This window comes from Oreochromis aureus, linkage group 4 (assembly GCF_013358895.1).
Source record: "Oreochromis aureus strain Israel breed Guangdong linkage group 4, ZZ_aureus, whole genome shotgun sequence".
NCBI classification, from domain to species: domain Eukaryota; kingdom Metazoa; phylum Chordata; class Actinopteri; order Cichliformes; family Cichlidae; genus Oreochromis; species Oreochromis aureus.
The window spans coordinates 9,126,644-9,144,353 of record NC_052945.1 but is presented as its reverse complement, the minus strand read 5'-3'; the positions used below and the strand labels follow the sequence as shown (position 1 = coordinate 9,144,353).

At 40.8% G+C, this 17,710-nt stretch overlaps 1 protein-coding gene across 4 annotated transcripts in view; it reads left to right on the top strand.

Moving 5' to 3' along the window:
* The first annotated feature begins 5,615 nt into the window (after positions 1-5,615).
* The window catches only part of znf385c (zinc finger protein 385C), a 135,829-nt gene continuing 123,734 nt past the window's right edge, over positions 5,616-17,710 (top strand). For all 4 annotated transcript variants that reach the window (XM_031729887.2, XM_031729886.2, XM_039611501.1 and 1 more), the window contains exon 1: positions 5,616-5,738. The gene's annotated coding sequence lies outside the window, so the exon portion shown is untranslated. The remainder of the gene's footprint in view (positions 5,739-17,710) is intronic.

Sequence of the window (17,710 nt, the reverse complement as noted above, 5' to 3'; positions counted from 1 at the left end):
TATCTTTGTGTTCATATATATAAAACATTTTGATGCTTAGTCCACTGGTGTGGAGACAGTGTCTATTGTACAGTAGCTTTTCCAGCCTAAAAAAAAACTGATGCCAAAACCAAATGATAGCTAGTTTTCAAGGGCATGACATCATGGAATTTGGTTTTTAGGTATATTTGTTGAGTTTTGGTTCCTATTGTTTCACTCTCTCACGTTTCTTGATGTCCACATTTGTGACTCTTGTGCTTCCTTTACTTTTTCTGCAACTGCTTTATCCACGTGCGCTTTGTGTCTCCATGATATTCACTTCTCGTGTTGTTTCAAACCAACTAACTTTAACCATTTAAATTATATGAATATGAATGAATGAATATTAATTTGCATAAATGAGGGCAGCATGGTGGCACGGTGGTTAGCACTGTTGCCGCACAGCAAGAAGGTCCTGAGTTCAATTCCACCATCAGGCCGGGGTCTTTCTGTGTAGAGTTTGCATGTTCTCCCCGTGTTTGCGTGGGTTCTCTCCGGGTACTCTGGCTTCCTCCCACCGTCCAAAGACATGCAACTTGTGGGGACAGGTTGATTGGATAATCCAAATTGCCACTAGGAGTGAATGTGAGTGTGAATGGTTGTCTGTCCCTGTGTGTTGGCCCTGTGACAGACTGGCGACCTGTCCAGGGTGTACCCTGCCTCTCGCCCTATGACAGCTGGGATAGGTTCCAGCACCCCCCGCGACCCTGAAAAGGATAAGAGGAAGCGAATGGATGGATGGAGTTTGAATTTGTGTCATATTTGATATATCTACCAATATTTTTGCTATTTATTGTTTAAAAACATATTGTACAATTAATTTAGGTTTTTTTTTGGAGGATTCACACTAATGATGATGATGTAGAAGTCTCAAAAACTCAGAAAACCTCCATCCATCGTTCCATCCATCAATCTTCTTCTGCTTATCCGGGGTCGCGTCGCGGGGCAGCAGCCCAAGCAGAGAAGCCCAGACCTCCCTATCCTCAGCCCCCTCCTCCAGGTTGTCCGGGGGAACACCAAGGCGTTCCCAGGCCACCCGAAAGCTTTAATCTCTCCAGCATGTCCTGGGTCTGGGAGAGGCCAGCCACCCTTTGGTGGAAGCCCATTTCCACCGTTTGTATCAGCAATCTCGTTCTTTTGGTCACTACCCACAACTCGTGACCACAGGTGAGGGTAGGAACTCAGAAACTCAGAAAACCTGTATTTATCAAATTTGACATACTAAGCATTATGGGGGTAAGTGGAAGTGGGTTATAGAGCCCTTCAGCAGTGGGTTCGCACCCCTGCAGGCTTACTACATGTTCAGCAACTATTTTGTGTCAGATATGGAGCAAACTCCAGGCCCTCAGATTTGAGGTCTGTGTGAATATATCAGGACTGCCAACAATAAACAAAATGAAACTTTGTGCATATCTTGAATTGTGTATTGCAACTGATTTGTTATTTGTATTATTGCAATTTCTAATAATGAACAAGAAAGATTTAAAAATCATAATGGGAGCATTTGGGAAACGCTGTAATTGCCTGAATTAATTGCAAATGACTAGGCACAATTTTCAGTAAGTAATGGGCACGATTTTAATGCATCCATCTGTATACATCACTGCTAATTGGAAGTTCTCTGCAAGAGAAAGGTGAGGGCATCCCAAAGCTTGTCACTGTATTTCTACCCTCCCCATTAGCAGCCGCAAGTGTGATTCCACATAGAGTCACATTCATCACAGAGTGGTGGGTGTGTGTGTGTGTGTGTGTGGGGGGGGGTTCAGCTCCTTTTATTTACCTGCTTTTTGTTTGTTTTCCCAATCTGTAAGTTCATTAAATGTGTTTTTTACTAAGTGTTTATGAGAGTCAGTTTTGGTCCTCTGTGGAGCTACATGTAATCTCCAATATCAAAATACACTAAGACTAGCTTTACAATGGCAGCGGTGCTAAGAAACACTGATGAGACAAAAGTTATTCAACAAGGACTGTTGTCCTTTTGTTGGTTTCATATTCAGTGTACTTATTAAATCAGACGAACACGATCAGACATACATTTTAAGTGACATGAATTTATATTGCAACATGGGAAGTTAAATGAATTGTCAAACATACTTAGTTTTTTCTCAGAATTGCATGACATTGATACTGCTCTCATTTTACCATGATGAATACAGAGAGGAGCACATACTGGAAATGAGGAATCAGCCCAGTCCGAATGTATGGCGCAGTGGTTAGTGCTGCTGCCTCACAGCAAGAAGTCCCCTGAGTTTAAATCCACCATCCATCTGGGGTTTTTCCATGTGGAGTTTGCATGTTCTCCCTGTGACTGTGTGGGTTCTCTTTGGGTACTCTGGCTTCCTCCCACAATTCAAAGACATGCACTTAGCAGGGTTAGGTAAATTAGTGATTCTAAATTGCCCCTAGGTGTGAGTGTGATTGGTTGCCTATCTCAGCCTGGTGACCCGTTAAGAATGTACCCCTCTTTTTGCCCCACGGCAGCTAGATAGGCTCCACCACCCCAAGACCCTGAATTGGGTAAGCAGAAGAGAATGCATGGATAGCTGGATATGCTACAATATTAAAACTACCACCCTAATACAGTGTGATTAGATCCCTGCCATCATACAAAACAAAACAGCTCTGGTATAACAATGCAATTCACTCACTCTATAAAACATTGAAAAGTATTCCTGGGTCTCAGATGTGCTCCAAGACATTAGCAGCAGTTTTGTTTTGTTTAGTTTTCATTAGTCCTGTAAGTTGTGAGGTCTGACTTTTGATTTTTTATGTTTAATTCAAGTGATGTTTGTCAGAGGTAGGCGTCAAAGTAGCATCTACACAAATGCCGGTATCCAAGGTTCCCAGCTGAACGCTGCACAGAGCATCACACTACCTTTGCTGACTTTTCATCTAGTTCATCCTGCAGGGATCTCTTCACTAGATAAACAATGCACATGCACCAGGGTGTCTTGAAATAAACTGCAATTCCTTAAACCAAGCTACATTCAGTGGCCCATTGTAGCTGTTCATGGGCTGAGGCAGGAGGCTGCAATGTATTTGTCTTCTGACATCTTTCTACTGCTGTCAGCCTTCAGGCTCTGGGCAGTTTGTGCTACAGCAGCTTTTTTGTGTATGAGACCACATGGGCCATCCTCTGCTCGTCTATGCTCCACCTGTATCAGTAAGTTTAGTCACCACTGACTTTTCTCAGTTCACCAGCTTTCCTACTTTAAACTGCTTCTGGTAGGTACTAACAACTGCATACTGGAAACACCCCATAAGCTCTCGTCATTACTACTAGGCTTTCAATAAGGCCCATAATAATGACGAGAGCTTATGTTTTATGGGGATCTCTTATGGGGATCTGAGAGATCCAAGTCATGGATCTCTCAGATCCTTTGGCTTGGCCCAGTTCTCCTGCTTACAACAGCTTCAAGAACAGATACTTTCTGCCTAACATGCCGTATCATCTGGGTACCCCTCTAAGAAATAATCAGATTTATTCACTTGTTTCAGTGGTTTTAATGTTTGACCATTTTGTAATTTTTGTGTGTTCATACAAAACAAAACTAAACAAGAAAAAAATATTTAAATAGGAAAAATTAAACAATGAGGATGTCTGTGAAGGTTCTCAGTCATCCAGGTCATCGTAGTCAAAGGAGTTTGCAAAGAAAAGCGTCTGGACTTCTTTGAGTTGCTTGAAGACGTTTCACCTCTCATCCGAGAAGCTTCTTCAGTTCTAAGGTCAAACAATGGGGATGTTTTTTGTCTTTTCCAGTGTAAGTGTGTCCAATGATTGCTTAGTAACTGCTTTTGTATAAAATCGTCTTTTGTATAAAATTTTATTCCTGTTCTTTATTGATTAATTTATTTGAATAATTGAATTTGCATAAATTGAACAAGATAATATTTTAAATATGTTGCTAAATCCATTTAAACTTTGCCTTTCTGCTGCCCCTTCTTTTGCTGCATGCTAAGCAAAAGTCTGCGACTTAGTAGAACCAAGCATACCTATGTGAGTGCTTCTCGCATAGTTTTTCTTTAACTCAGAGGCCCCTGTCCCATGAAGACCACTGGACAAAGGTCACAGTGTTTACCCGTGTCTTTAAAAAACACTGTAAGCTGCCTGTAATCATCATCGCTGTCAGCACTGAAAGGGCAAGTTGCACTATTAGTGAAGCCTGGGACCTTATGTGAGGCAGGTGCACACTAATTTAATGGGGTTCAGATTTTGGATGGGGACCTTGTCAGATACTTTTTAGGTACATGAATGTGGCTTACATCCTGTCGTTTAGACATTACTACCAACTCTATGTGCAGGCATACGAGCATAGCACTGTACCTTTGCAGGTGGGGGGTTCTGTAGGTAAGTTTCATTCCCCAGAAGCTTAACACCACTGTACAAATGACAAAAATCTGCACTGGGAGACTAAACACTGATGGCATCTAAGTCAGCGGCAGTAATGGCTGTTGTCAGTGTGGGGAGGTGGTGTTGTGTTTCATTCTCTGTGGTCCTCGTGTTCTTGACTGTAGGTTATTTTTATGGTCACTGCTTGTGCCAGAACATTTGCATGAAGAAGGACATGTCTAATGCTCATAAACAGGAGAGCCAAGAGTATCCATCACCTCCTTGGTGACAACCTGCTCATTGCATTTTTATCAGTTGGAGTCATGCTACTGTAAAGAGGCCCTGCTCAGTATAATCAGGCCAATTGTTTTTCTGTTAGTCGAGTCAGACTGTAATCAGTATGCGAGCCAATAGAGCAATAGAATTAAATAGAGCAAATGAACTACATAAATACCTAAAACTGGATTTTTAAGGCATATCCTGAGCAAACTTGGCATTCTGAAATGTTTTTCTTGGACAATGAGAACAAGGCTGGCATTGTGGGATGTTTATTGTTCCTGCTGTAACTACTTTTGGAGCCTGGGAAACCTTCAAATATCCTAACATAAACTCGTCATCATAACATGCCTGCTATGACAAATTTGACCAGCAATATTTTAAAGCACACCGTCGTGCTGCAGTAAGTCAAATGTCATGCTACCAATAAATAAGCTACCTGTTTGGTGCAACCACATAAATGTCAATTAAGGAATCTTAAATATTGTATTTTATGTAAGTCTGTTAGGAAAAACAAGTTGTAATGGGAGAGTGTACGAAGAAAAAAATATATACATACGAGTCTTATTTGGGAAAATAAAAGAGTGTCGTGAAATACCTTTATATGTAACGAAATGGTACTGATCCTGTTATCTGGGGTCCCAAAAACAAATAACAGTTTGCATGAACGCGTTGATGAGTTCCTGGAGGTAAAACAGCGGGTCAGTGTAGGAACTGTCAAGACACCCATAAAAAGAGCAAAGACATCTGGTCATGTGTTTCAAAATAAGACACAGTTGTTTGTCATTCTTTTAGATCTTAAGTAAAGAGGGGTTTTCTCATAATGCTGTTTAAACCGAGGCCAAAAGTTAAATAAAAATGTTTTTTTTCGCATTTGTAAGGAAATTTCTAACTCACGGCTCTGGCTGGCTTTCACGACTCTTCAACGCTACTGGCATGCCATTATTATGAAAAAACACTTCCTTCCAAAGCTCTTCGCAGTGTGTTAAACTTTACAAAACCGCTGCACTGGACAGGTTTGCTTTTTTGCCGTGGCTGCCAGTCTCAAGCCATCTGTTTCTGCCGTTGCCGGGCACTGACGAGCACCGGGAAACTCGGAAACGGAACGGGACCGGTAAGGCAAAGCGACTTTGTTTCTGAGTGTAGACATGTGAAGGAGACTGCCGGGTTCAAAAAGTTTTCACGGGACTGAACTGACTTAATGATGCGGGATTTTCAGGTGCGTGGATGCGCCGGTTTCAAACAGAGTGGAGTAAAGGGCTCCTTTAGTGCTTGTAAAGTTTTATTTTCTCAGTCGCTGGAGGATTACGCAAGTTTAGGGTTTGGGGAAAGACTGTGAATATTTGAGGTTATGCGTAATTGCGCATCAGCAGGAGCCGCCGAACAATCCTCTTTCTTATCACTTGTTTCGCATGGAAAATACATTTAACTGATTTGTTCACAGAAATAATATTGGCAAACTAATCTCTGGAATAGGCTAAATTTGAATAAAATGATAAAAAAAAAGATTGAGACATAATTTAAAAGCCCTAACGAAAGAAAAGGTATCTAAAAGGTAGACTAGATGTAAGATTCATTTGTTGGTATGCATTCAACTGTGGGTCATGCACCCCTCACCCCTTTATATGACTTAACAAGATACCCTTTGTCACTAAAAACATAAAGTTATTCTAGTGCACTTTAGCCTTCACGTTACATACAGAGTAAAATGGCTTTACGCACTGCAAGCTTTCTAATACTTGCTCATTAATTTAAATTTGCAATCAAATAAGACTTATCGCCCTTGATAGTGTTGAGGAGACTCCTTTAGTTTTAGCTTTACGTGTTCAGCTTGTCCTATTGCTATGTAACCGGTGTAAAATGCACATATTACATCGTACTAGACTCTCCAGAATTTTTTGCTTATAAAGTAGGTAAAACTGACTTTGCATGCAATCTCTTGTGACACATGGGACCTATTTTTACGATTCGATTAACCGCAATTCTGTCACATATGGTCTAGTGGGAGCAGTAATAACAGACGTTTGCTCATGGAGGAATTCTGGACTTTTAAAGATTTCTTTTTTTATTAGTGCTTTTATGAACTATCAAACATAGGGGTACTATGGGAGGAGGGCATGTTTGTTGGCATATTGTTGGAATCATCTCCAGCTTTCTTTAGTAAGTGGTTACTGACTCTCCTTTGGCACTTATGATGGATTTTCAGCTAAATGCCTCTTTTGTTGTATTCTTACTGCCCAGTAGTTGTTGCAATGAATAAATAAAGTGAAATATCACAAGGCCGATTTTGAAGTGCTTCACAAAGTACAGCGGATCCATACAGAGTTTATTTATGGTGAGAACCTCTGAGAGAAGGCTTCTCCTGCTGAATTACTCTGATGATGAATGTTGTAATTTGTCTTGCCACCTTTTTTTCTTCTGTAGGAGAAAGTTTGACATTGTACAGCTTGTGCCAAGACTAGACAACAACAGGAGATAGTGTGTAATGATACATTTGCCATGAGGCCACAAGCCATTTATTACAGTACAGGGTTTCAGCAATACAGTACAGTAATAGCAGTCTTTGTGGACATGTGTGCAAAGTGCAAGTTCCATCTAGAAAAGACATTGCCAGTAGTTGCCTGTTACCTAAACTATACTGTTAGGTCAAGCTACATTTTTATGATGAAGAGATGAATTAGAAAGAAAAAAGAAAAAACTCACTTTGTTTGATTTATAATTAACAGGATAGCAATTCGAACAAATACTTTTTCCCTTGCTTCAGAGTAAAGTTCTCGCACTCTTTTACCTCATATGTGCACACCATGAAGTTGGATAGATACTGACATGTTAAACACAATATGTATATTATACATATACATCCCATGTTTCAAAAACATTTCATTTCTGTGGCATTTCTGGATGCAGTCATGAATTGCATTACTTGACAGGGATTTTTGTGTTTTTGAGCATGCAGTGATGTCTTCTACAGAGTTATGTATTATCTATAATACACTGGCTGAGGTCACAGCTATTTAGTATCAGTTTTTAATGTTGACTATTGTGTACATTTTTCTGGATTCTCTGTATATTTGTTTTAATCTTGTTTTGAAGATGATGAAATTGCCACATCCTTTGCCATTTTTACATTGAGAAGATAAATTCTTTAAATTGCTGAACAATTTGCTCACAAAGTTGTAAATCCCTGTTTACTTCTGAAGACTCAGCCTTATTGCGGTGCTCTTTTTCTACACAGTCTGTTACTTATTAATCCAATTATCCTTGCAGCCCATCAGGTGTTTTGTTTTATCATTACACAACTTTCCAAGTTTTCCTGTTCCCTCAGTTTTGAAGTATGTTTATGAAAGTCAATTCCAAACCACATTACATTTTACTTAATGTTGCCATGTGCAATTGTTTACTTGCTTCCTTAGCATATAAATGATCTGTAGAAAGGGAACTTTGTAAGTAAAGTTTGCCTCATACTACTTCAAAACCATTTTAAAAATTGTTGACCTAAATGCTAACCTAAATTTTCACCCTCTTTTGCTTGCAGAACCCCTTCATTCTTTGTTGAATAGATTCAGCAAGGTGCTGGAATCATTCCTCAGAGATTTTGAATCATATTGATATGCTAACATCATGCGGTTGCTGAAGATTTGTTGTCTGCACATCCGTGATGTGAATCTTCCATTTCACCACATCGCAAAGATGCTCTGTTAGATTGAGATCTGGTGAATGGAGAGACAGTTTGAGTACAGGAAACTCACTGTCGTGTTCAAGAAACCGGCCTGAAATATTCTGAGTTTCGGGACACAGTGTGTTTTCCTGCTGGACACAGCCACCAGAGGATGGATACTCTGTGGTCATAAAGGGATGGACATTGTCTGCAGCTTGCACTTAGGCATTTTCAGGTGGCATTTAAATGATGCTCAGGCCCAAAGTGTCCCAACAAAATATCCCTCACACCATTACACCACTACTTTACCCCGAGCCTTCGATGCAAGAAAAGATGGATCTATGCTTTCATGTTGTTTACAGCAGTTGTTTCTGCCCTACCAGCCAAATGCTGAGGCAGAAATCAAGACTTTTTAGATTAGGCTACGTTTTTCCAATCCTCTGTTTGATGAGCCGGTGCAATTTGCAGCCTCAGCTTCCTGTTCTTAGTTGATAGAAGAAAGATGAAACCTGGTGTGCTCCTCTGTTGGTGTAGCCCATCTACTTAAGGATTTGTTGTGTTGTTTGTTCAGAGTTGCTCCTTTGTATATTTTGCTTGTAATGAGTGGTTTGAGTTACTGTTACCTTCCTATCAGCTCAAAGTATTCTGTTTTCTCTGTAAACATCAGATATGGTTGTGTGGGAAAATCCCAATAGACCAACAGTTTCAGAAACACTCTGACCAGCCTGTCCTTCAACAAGAATGTCACATTCAAAGTTACTTAAATCACATTTCTTCCCATTTGTGATGCTTGGGTTGAACTTCAGCAGGTCGTCTTGCATACATGCCTGAATGCATTTAGTTTCTGCCATGTGATTATATTAATTAGATTAGACTGATTAGAAATTTGTATTAATAAGTTGTTGAACAGGTGTACCTAACAAAGTGACCAGTGAGTGTATTTCACTTGAGAATAACAAGAAAAAGTTATTCAAACAAATATTTAACAGATCATATTTAACAGCGCTTGCTCATAGGTGATCTGATGTTAGGTTCTTTACCCTGCAATATAAAGCACCTACAGGCCACAGTTCTAATTTCACATCATATAAATAAACTTGAATTGAACTGAATTGAATAGATATCTGTATCTGAATTATAGCTGACAAAATAACTGGCAGCCACATTCAGCACAGCGCTGATTCATGTTTTGATAATGTTTCATTATCTCACCTAAAGCTCTCGTTTTTTTCCACTACTCCAATAGCCCAATAACAATTGACCTACACCTACATCATCCTGCGTGGATGTGGGTAGAAGTGCATGCACAGCAGAGCAGGATCAATGTAAGAAATTGTTTTTGAATGAGTCACTTGGACATTTCAGGTAAAACACATAATATTGCTCTAAAGCTTATGAAAGTATGCTAGAAGTTTTTAAATTGGATGAAAAATAATGTGGCTTTTTTTTTTTCTCTTCAATGAACTATAGACCTACTTCAAACTATGGCATATAGTTTAAGGTGGAGACGGGGTGTGCGTGAGTGACTGAAGTATTGCTTAGGTTGTTGCCATTGATGGTACAGAGAAGAAGTCAACAAACAGCCTGTCTTGTTAGCTGTGGTTGCTAGTTTTTTACCTCCACTTTGGCAGCCAGCGGTGAAACGTGTCTCAGCAAAATGCTTTAAAGTGCCTTTATACTCATTGTAGGGTTCAGGGCTGAAAACCCTTGTTCATCTCGCAGGGGTCATTTTGGAGGAAGCATTAGCGGTAGATTTGAGAGGGTTCCCTCTGTGTCTGCACTACATTTCATCTACTTGGGGGCTTGAAAAGATCTTTTCTTTTATGGGCATTGTTTGTGAGATTGTAGATGTTACTTTGTGGGGAAGATGGCACCTTACATGAAAGAAGAAATGTAATTATTTACTCCACAGGTCTGCAGAGACATCTGGTGAGACTTTAAATAGAATCCAACAAAAAAGTGAGGAGAAAAGTGTTAAAAATGGCATGATATGAGCAAAGTAAAAGTGAGAGAGACAGCATTATATGGGAGCTCTACACAGCTCACATTTTCTGATAGCGGTAATTATGAACATTTTCTGAAAGGCTGTGTGTGAGTGTTTAAAGATGTAAAGCCACTTAAGCTCACAGTGACATTCTCATAACGGCCACAGCATCTCCCTCTTTTTGATTTGATGGCCCTGAGGTTATCTTCTCTTTTGCTTGGACGAGAGATCAGCTTGAAGCTTGAAGGCTTTTAAACAGAACGCTAAGCATACACACAGATGAATATGAATACTGCAATGGTACTCTTGTTACCACTATGTCAAGACTTTATGGATATATTTATACTTTTAAATGTGTGCATTTGAAAAAGACTTTCTGTGATCCACATGCATTTATATTGCTGAGTGTAAGTTTCTGTTTGATTTCACTCGTATGCTGTTCAGCTGCCCACTAGCTTATTTACTTTGACTTTTTTATGATCATTTTTCTTGTTACTGTTACGTGGTATCGTCACCTGCTGAGCAAAGGTGACCAGTGCACTCAAGCTGTGGAGCGGACACAGTTGGAGCCTGCAAGGTCCAAAACTGAATCTACACATGTGTGGGTAGATTCTTGACCTTTCTGGTTCAGTCTTTATCCCTCTCTCTGTATGACTGATACCCTTGATTTCAACCTGTGCTCTAAAACCAATCGGAGCAGTACCGTGACCTTCAGTTGGACTGTCTGAAAAGTTTTGTGCTAAAATTGTGACACACATGTTGTCACATTTCTGTCTGCCAGAACAAACACACAGCTAAATCCAACTTAGCTGGGGGTAGCCTGGCACTGGAGGACATCACTGTTCTGTCATGGAAAAGTAGATGTGCTATCATATTCAACACAATCTTGAAATTTGTACAAGGCATTTCACCACAAGTCACAGCTAAATTGTCTTCACAAGAATTTATTCAGTTAAAAAAGCTCTTCAAGGAGAATAAGGGTGAAGTAGAAGTGCCGGATAAATTACCGCACTCCATATTTATTCAGAGGTTGTATTACAAATGGATTAACACACAAGGTTGATAAATTATGAATTTCTTCCACACACTGAGGGGACTGGGTGCACAGCAGTGGGGCAAATAACTAGCTGTGCATGGCTTTGGTTGATGGGTGCAGTGAAAAGTTTATATTTATTTTAAAAGGCATGAAAACCTGACCTTCATGCCATGCTGTCTAGTTGGAGTAGTGGTATGTGTCTACCCCAGAGCCTTTAGCTGGCCTGGGTTGTTGCCCTGTGTGAGACTAGATGTGACAGAAAGGTGGCGGTGGACTTGGTAGGGGTCAGGGATTCTGACAGCTGCACACAGAGTTCCATAGATCTTGAGACTTGCCTTCTCTCCGTTTCCCATTGTTAGAACCTTCCTCTCTCAACTCTCCTGACTGGCATGCCTGACCAAAGGTGCTTATCCCAAGCAGAGACTGCCTGCTTCTCAGTGGTGAGCGGTAGATGTGACTCAACTGAACCCCTTACTGTCTCTTGGCATCCCTGTGTAGGACCTTTTTCTATCCCCTCATGACACCTGAATCCCCCTTCTGAGCCCTGTGCCCAAACAGAATTGGCACAGTGAAGTTGGAAGACAAAAGGGAATAATAGATGGGTAGGGGAATCACGATTTTCAACACCTACAATAACGTCAGAAGGCAGAACCTCTTCAGTAGCACATTCAGCATCTGTGTTGAGCTTCATTTGATCTAATTTTGATTTGTTGTGAAATCATTATGTTCATTAACAGAAAGCAGCAGAAGTCTGCCTCGCTGCCATCAACCTTAGATGCCTACACGCACACATTCACAGATGTGTAATGACTCACACTCACAGTGGCTCCAGTGTTAGAATGGCACACTCACTTACACAAACAGATGCACATACACAGAGGTGCATTTATGCCGCTGAGCTACTGCTGAATGATGGTGCTCTGGGGCTGAACACTGGCTCAATGTTCGGGGCCAGGTACACCACCTCAACCACTCCAAACAACAACAAACCTTAAAAAGGTTGCTTGTTTAGGTCCAACTGAACTTCTCAGGTAGGGTAGCAGCTAAATCACTTGATCAGAGCCATCATAATGAGCAGCATTCATGAATATGCAAACATTTTATTGACTTTTCTCTTTTTTTTGTACATTTATTTTTGTAGGTATGCTTTTTTTCAGTAACACCCTGCTTCACATACAGTCACTCATATTCACATCTGTTAGCTGCTAAACACAACTACAGCCTTTCAGAGGAGATCTGTGGGACCTGCGTATTACATAAAGGCAAAACAGTCATCGTTATTGACAGAAGTAAGAGTATTACTCATTTGCTTTCACGGCATCGGGATTATTTATAACTGAGATGACTAGTTTCCCAATCTGGATAGCGTGTTGAGTCTTTGTCCCTCATCACTTTCCGGGCTTTTGAATGTCAGGATTATTGGAGCAATATTCATGTTCGCTTTTTTTGTAGAAAGCTTTGGGAATTTACTGTTAAATCCAAGGCAAGGGCCCACCCCCTCACTGCAAGCTATTTTTATTTGGTTGCTTTTAATAAATGAAACACATTAGTTTAAGTAAAAATATTTGGGTGCAATGGATTTATCTGAGGCAAAATTTTGGGAGTAACCACCCTCTATAAAAGCTTTTTAGTGGAATTGTAGGACAGTTTGCCCTCACCTTGCTTCAACCTTGGTTTACATATTATTTAGTATTTTTCTAGTGAAAAAAAGGAAGTTAATTATGATATAAGCCTTTGCTGAGAGTGTGAATAAGAATTATTCTTCCCATAGCCAAACATGCGCCCACTGTTTGCTCTACCATATAAAATAGTAGGTGGATTTAGCTGGAATTCAAAAGATAAAGCTTGGAATAAAAATGAAAAGCCCTGCTGCCTGTAGCATAAATGTTTGAGCAGTGTGGATATCTTTGGAGAAAATATCAACATCCCAAAAGACAATTTCAGAACAGCAGGTGGAAGATGTTTTTTTTCTGTTGCATGTGTCACCCAAATGTCAGATAGTAACAAATAATGAATATGCAGCTCTAACAGCCATCAAGTTAGACTGGCACCCCACAGTGTTTTGGATCTGCTATATATTATCTACTTTACATTCATCTGCTGGGGGCTTAGGTTGAACTGACTGTACCTGTAAGATTTGTTGTTCCATCACAGTAGCATTTTGCTTCCACTGTGCGTTGCTTATGGAAAATTGTTGACAATGGAAAGTTTCACGGTCCTGAGTTTTTGTGTAGTATTTATTGAGTTTGGTTCATTTACATATTTGATAGTCTTTCTTATTTTTGTAAGTTCATATTTTCGTAGTTTCCAGAATTTCCCTGACTTTGCCTCCCTATGTTTGGTCTGTGTGCTAGTCGCTTTATCTTATTTCAACTTCCTGTTATACATTGGGAATTACACTGGCTCTTGAGCCATTTGATTCTTGTTTCCATGTATCTCTGGTTTTCCTCCTTGTCATTATCTTCCCCACCCCCACTGGTTTTACCTGTGTCTACCTTGATGTAGACTTCTGTGGTGAATCGTTGTTTAGCCTACGATGCAATCCATGTAATTGGCCGACACTGTTTCCGGTACTTATCCTTGTGCTGGTGCATTATGTGTTAATTGCCTTGTGGTTATGTCCTGGTGTTTTATATGTTTTATATATGGTGCCAGCCAATAGAAACAAATAAAATGTTGAGACTTTTTTCCCTCCTTGGTCTCCAGTCTTTGTTGCAGTCAAACATATTTGTCCCTCACTTCTTTGTATATTCCTTCAATCCCATTCCAATTGTTTTAGCATCTTCCCTTAGGAATTTTTGAGCATTTGTGATTATATATATTGATTCTCGATGAGTATTCCTCATATTTAGGCGATGGTCATTTTCCCACTGGTAAACTCAAAAACAATGGTGAAAAAAACAGCCAAAAATGTGCAGGAGAAACTGAATGTACTGAACAGGCCAGTCACAATAACTGTGGGGTGCATCAACGTGATAGTCACATTTCTGGGGCGGTGAATGGAGCTGGATAGTGTAGTGGTAAGACTACACCTTTGGAGCGGGAGTCGCAAGTTTGATTCCCACCCAGTATCCAGTAAGGGTCCTGGCTAGACGCCCATGCTAAAAAAACAACAACCAAGCCCTGGAATGGCACCGTTAGGATCGCAGCTCGGACACAAGCGTTTCACTACATGTTGTACCCTGTGTGATTGTGTATGTGACAAATAAATGTTTGAATGTCAGGTTTTGCTGTAGGGTTTCACAGGGTGTTGCAGTTTTGAGATTGCTATGGCTTAGATTTCCCACTGAAGCATAGATCCCCAGTAAGGGTTTGCTTAGGAACTTCATAACTTTGCCACAAAGTGGGATTATTCTACTTGACTGTAGACGTTTTGTGACCTCAACATTATATCTTGCAAACCAGTTACACTTCTCCCTAAAAACAGAAAATTGAAACATTTATAATAACTAAAGTTCACGAGGCCCTTTGATGCTGTGGACCCTTCACCTTCCAATACAGAAAAAGAACCCCTACAATGTGGTGATCCCCTATGAGCAAGCACTTAGCAACACTGGGGGAAAAGAAGATGTGGCCACTTGGCATCACTAGCTGGAGGATGCAGGTTGAGAAGTGAGTCAGCCTGAGCCTATAGCAGCATAACTAATATAATGAAAGGCATTGATATCCTTACGAAAAAATGAACATTTTAAACCTGATCTTTAGTCCATAATTTCCCCCCAGGGCAAACTGGGAGCTGGTTCTACAGGAAATGAACCGGATAGGTTAATGATCCACCTTACTGCACTTTTCAAAATGCTCGACATCTAGCAATAATAATAATAATGATGTATACTTTATTGATCCCCGTGGGGAAATTCAGTGAAGCAGTGGGCAGCCATTGGGCACCCGGGGATCAGTGTGTAGGGACGGTACCTTGCTCAGGGGTACCTCAGGGTAGCCATTCAGTGGACTCGAACCCCCAACCTTCTGATCATGGGGCGACCACACTACCTACTGTAGCAAATAGGTAAACCTGCACAAAGTGATTTTTTTCGGATAAAATGGTACCGTGAAGTCTTTAAGATGTGATGGGGCCTGATTATTCAGCACTGTGTATGTTGAGGAGAAGGACTATAAATTATGAGTTTAACAAGGAGCCACTGAAGCCAGTATGAGAGGAATATGATCACTGTTTTTGTTCACTGTTAGTACATTTTACTCATGCCTGTCAGCTAGTTGTGTAATGTTTGTACTTATTGTTAACAGTGTGCCTAAATGAGATAGTGTTTTTGTGGATTGTGTGTTTTCAGTTTGCTTTCATGGGTCGTTCCTATGAAAACAATCATCTGTTTTATATCCAGCACAGCAAACAGCTCTTCTCCTGCCCCCAACAGCTATCAGAGTCATTACAGCCTGCAGGAGGTGGTACCAAAGCTTCCTCCACCCCACCAAGCCACCAACCCCTACCTCTATCTCTCATTGATCAGGGTGGAAAGACATGTAATCCATGCTGATCACAGTAACCTCCACCATCTGGAGGGCTGACTCTGAGGCACACACTCTTGTTTTACTGTGTCTCTTATTGAACCATGCAGGCTGTGATGAGGGGAGGCTGGATATTGATGGGTGAGGCTCAGGTCACCACAGATAGCCTCGTAGCACTTTTGGTACTGAAGATGAGCCGGTGATGCCACTATTGACGTAGCAGCTGACTCAGAATTGCTCATATCCTCACAATGAACCAGGGCTTAGCAAACCTATCAGTGGGGGCCTGGTCTTGGATTAGAAGTCAGATTATCAGGCTTTTACCATATGTAGCCTTAGCCGCTCTAGAAAATTGAGATTGTTTATTCTTTCCACAGTCTCAGTATGCTTTCACACTGTTTACTTTGTGTCGTCGGTGCGTGCACTTTTTCCAGCGGTATCTGTCTCTATCCATTTTCTCATTTACAGCTGAGGTGATTTTAATTTCTGCGTTGCAGGAGTGTGTGGGTGATGTGCGTTTGCACTCTGCTGGAGGCCCCTTATCCTCCATGTCAAACTGGTGGGCCGCGAGTGGATGAAGAAAGCAAGGCCAGCTCTCTGCTCTTTGAGATTCCTTATTAACTCCACTTCCTCCGGTTCAAAATCCCTCTTAGCCCTGCAGCAGCAGCCGAGACATCAACTCTTAACTCGCACAGCTGATGCACATATCGACTCGCTGATCCACTAAATCACTTCTGTTAACAGAATTGATTCACTGTCTCTCTCTCCATTTCTTACCTGTTTGGCAAGTTGCTGCTTCTATAGTACTTCTGACATATCCTGACTCCAGCCGTAAATTTTAAAAGACTGATTCTACTAATGATTCAGTGTATATGTGTGTATGTTAAGTCAGTGAGGAGGCAAAAGCTGAGGGTACAGGGAGCTCCACTTGTACTATATTACTCATCAGCTTGGCTTTGTCTCCCACCAGTTCAATTTAGGCCATCCAGAACTCACGCTAGCCTGATAGACCCTATAATTGAACTATATATTTCTTCCTTTCAGTAAAAAGAAGAATGGGAATCTTTCAGTGCTCTGCTCCTGGGAGCATTTTTGCTGACAAAACAGGGTCTACTGGGGTCGGGCTAACAATTGCAAAGACACTGCTGTCACAGAGTGTGCACAACACAAGATAAAGAGAGTGGAGGAATGCATGCACCTGCTCTCTGAAGAGTCACATACAGTCCTTTTCAAGCCAAAGCAAGGAAAAGATACCTGAAAGTACAGATACGACTTACCTCCAAAAGATTGTAGATAGCTGATGTCAACAGGTGCTAACAACTAAATAAAGCTTAAATATACCCCTTTTATTTTAATCAGTTTAACTACAGGTTGTTTCACTACACAAACTCCAGCTGTACTTTCTCACTCTTTCCTTTGATCGTGTCCACATAAACTGCTGTGTTCACATAGTCCCACCACTTCTCATTCACTCCACTACCTCATCACCATTTTGCAGTCTGTTAACTGTATAAATATTCAAAAATGTTATCCCATCAATATGGCAAATTCTTGTTGTGACATCAGATTCGGCATCAAAAAATCGCCAATGTAGAAGTTAGAAATTCTGATATCAAAACAACACCACTCTTTTTGACCAACTGTCATTTGCAATACTGAGAAAAGCTCAGAGGTTCCTGAGGGTCTTCATTCTCTCAGTGAAGTGAGCAGGGTGCGACAAGATCTGCAACCCAGTGATGCCTCAGTGACTTTCTTTGAAGAATCAAGGCAAGAATCAAAACAGTGCACTATTCTTCTTCAGACAAATTGAACCCCCAAGTCCGCAGGAAATCAATAGCTAGGTAACTGAGGTGAAAGCGAAAACAATGGAGCTGTGCTGTTTTTCACCGCAAACTAGGAGAGGAAATATGAGTATATCGGAAGCTGTGAACATGAGGACAT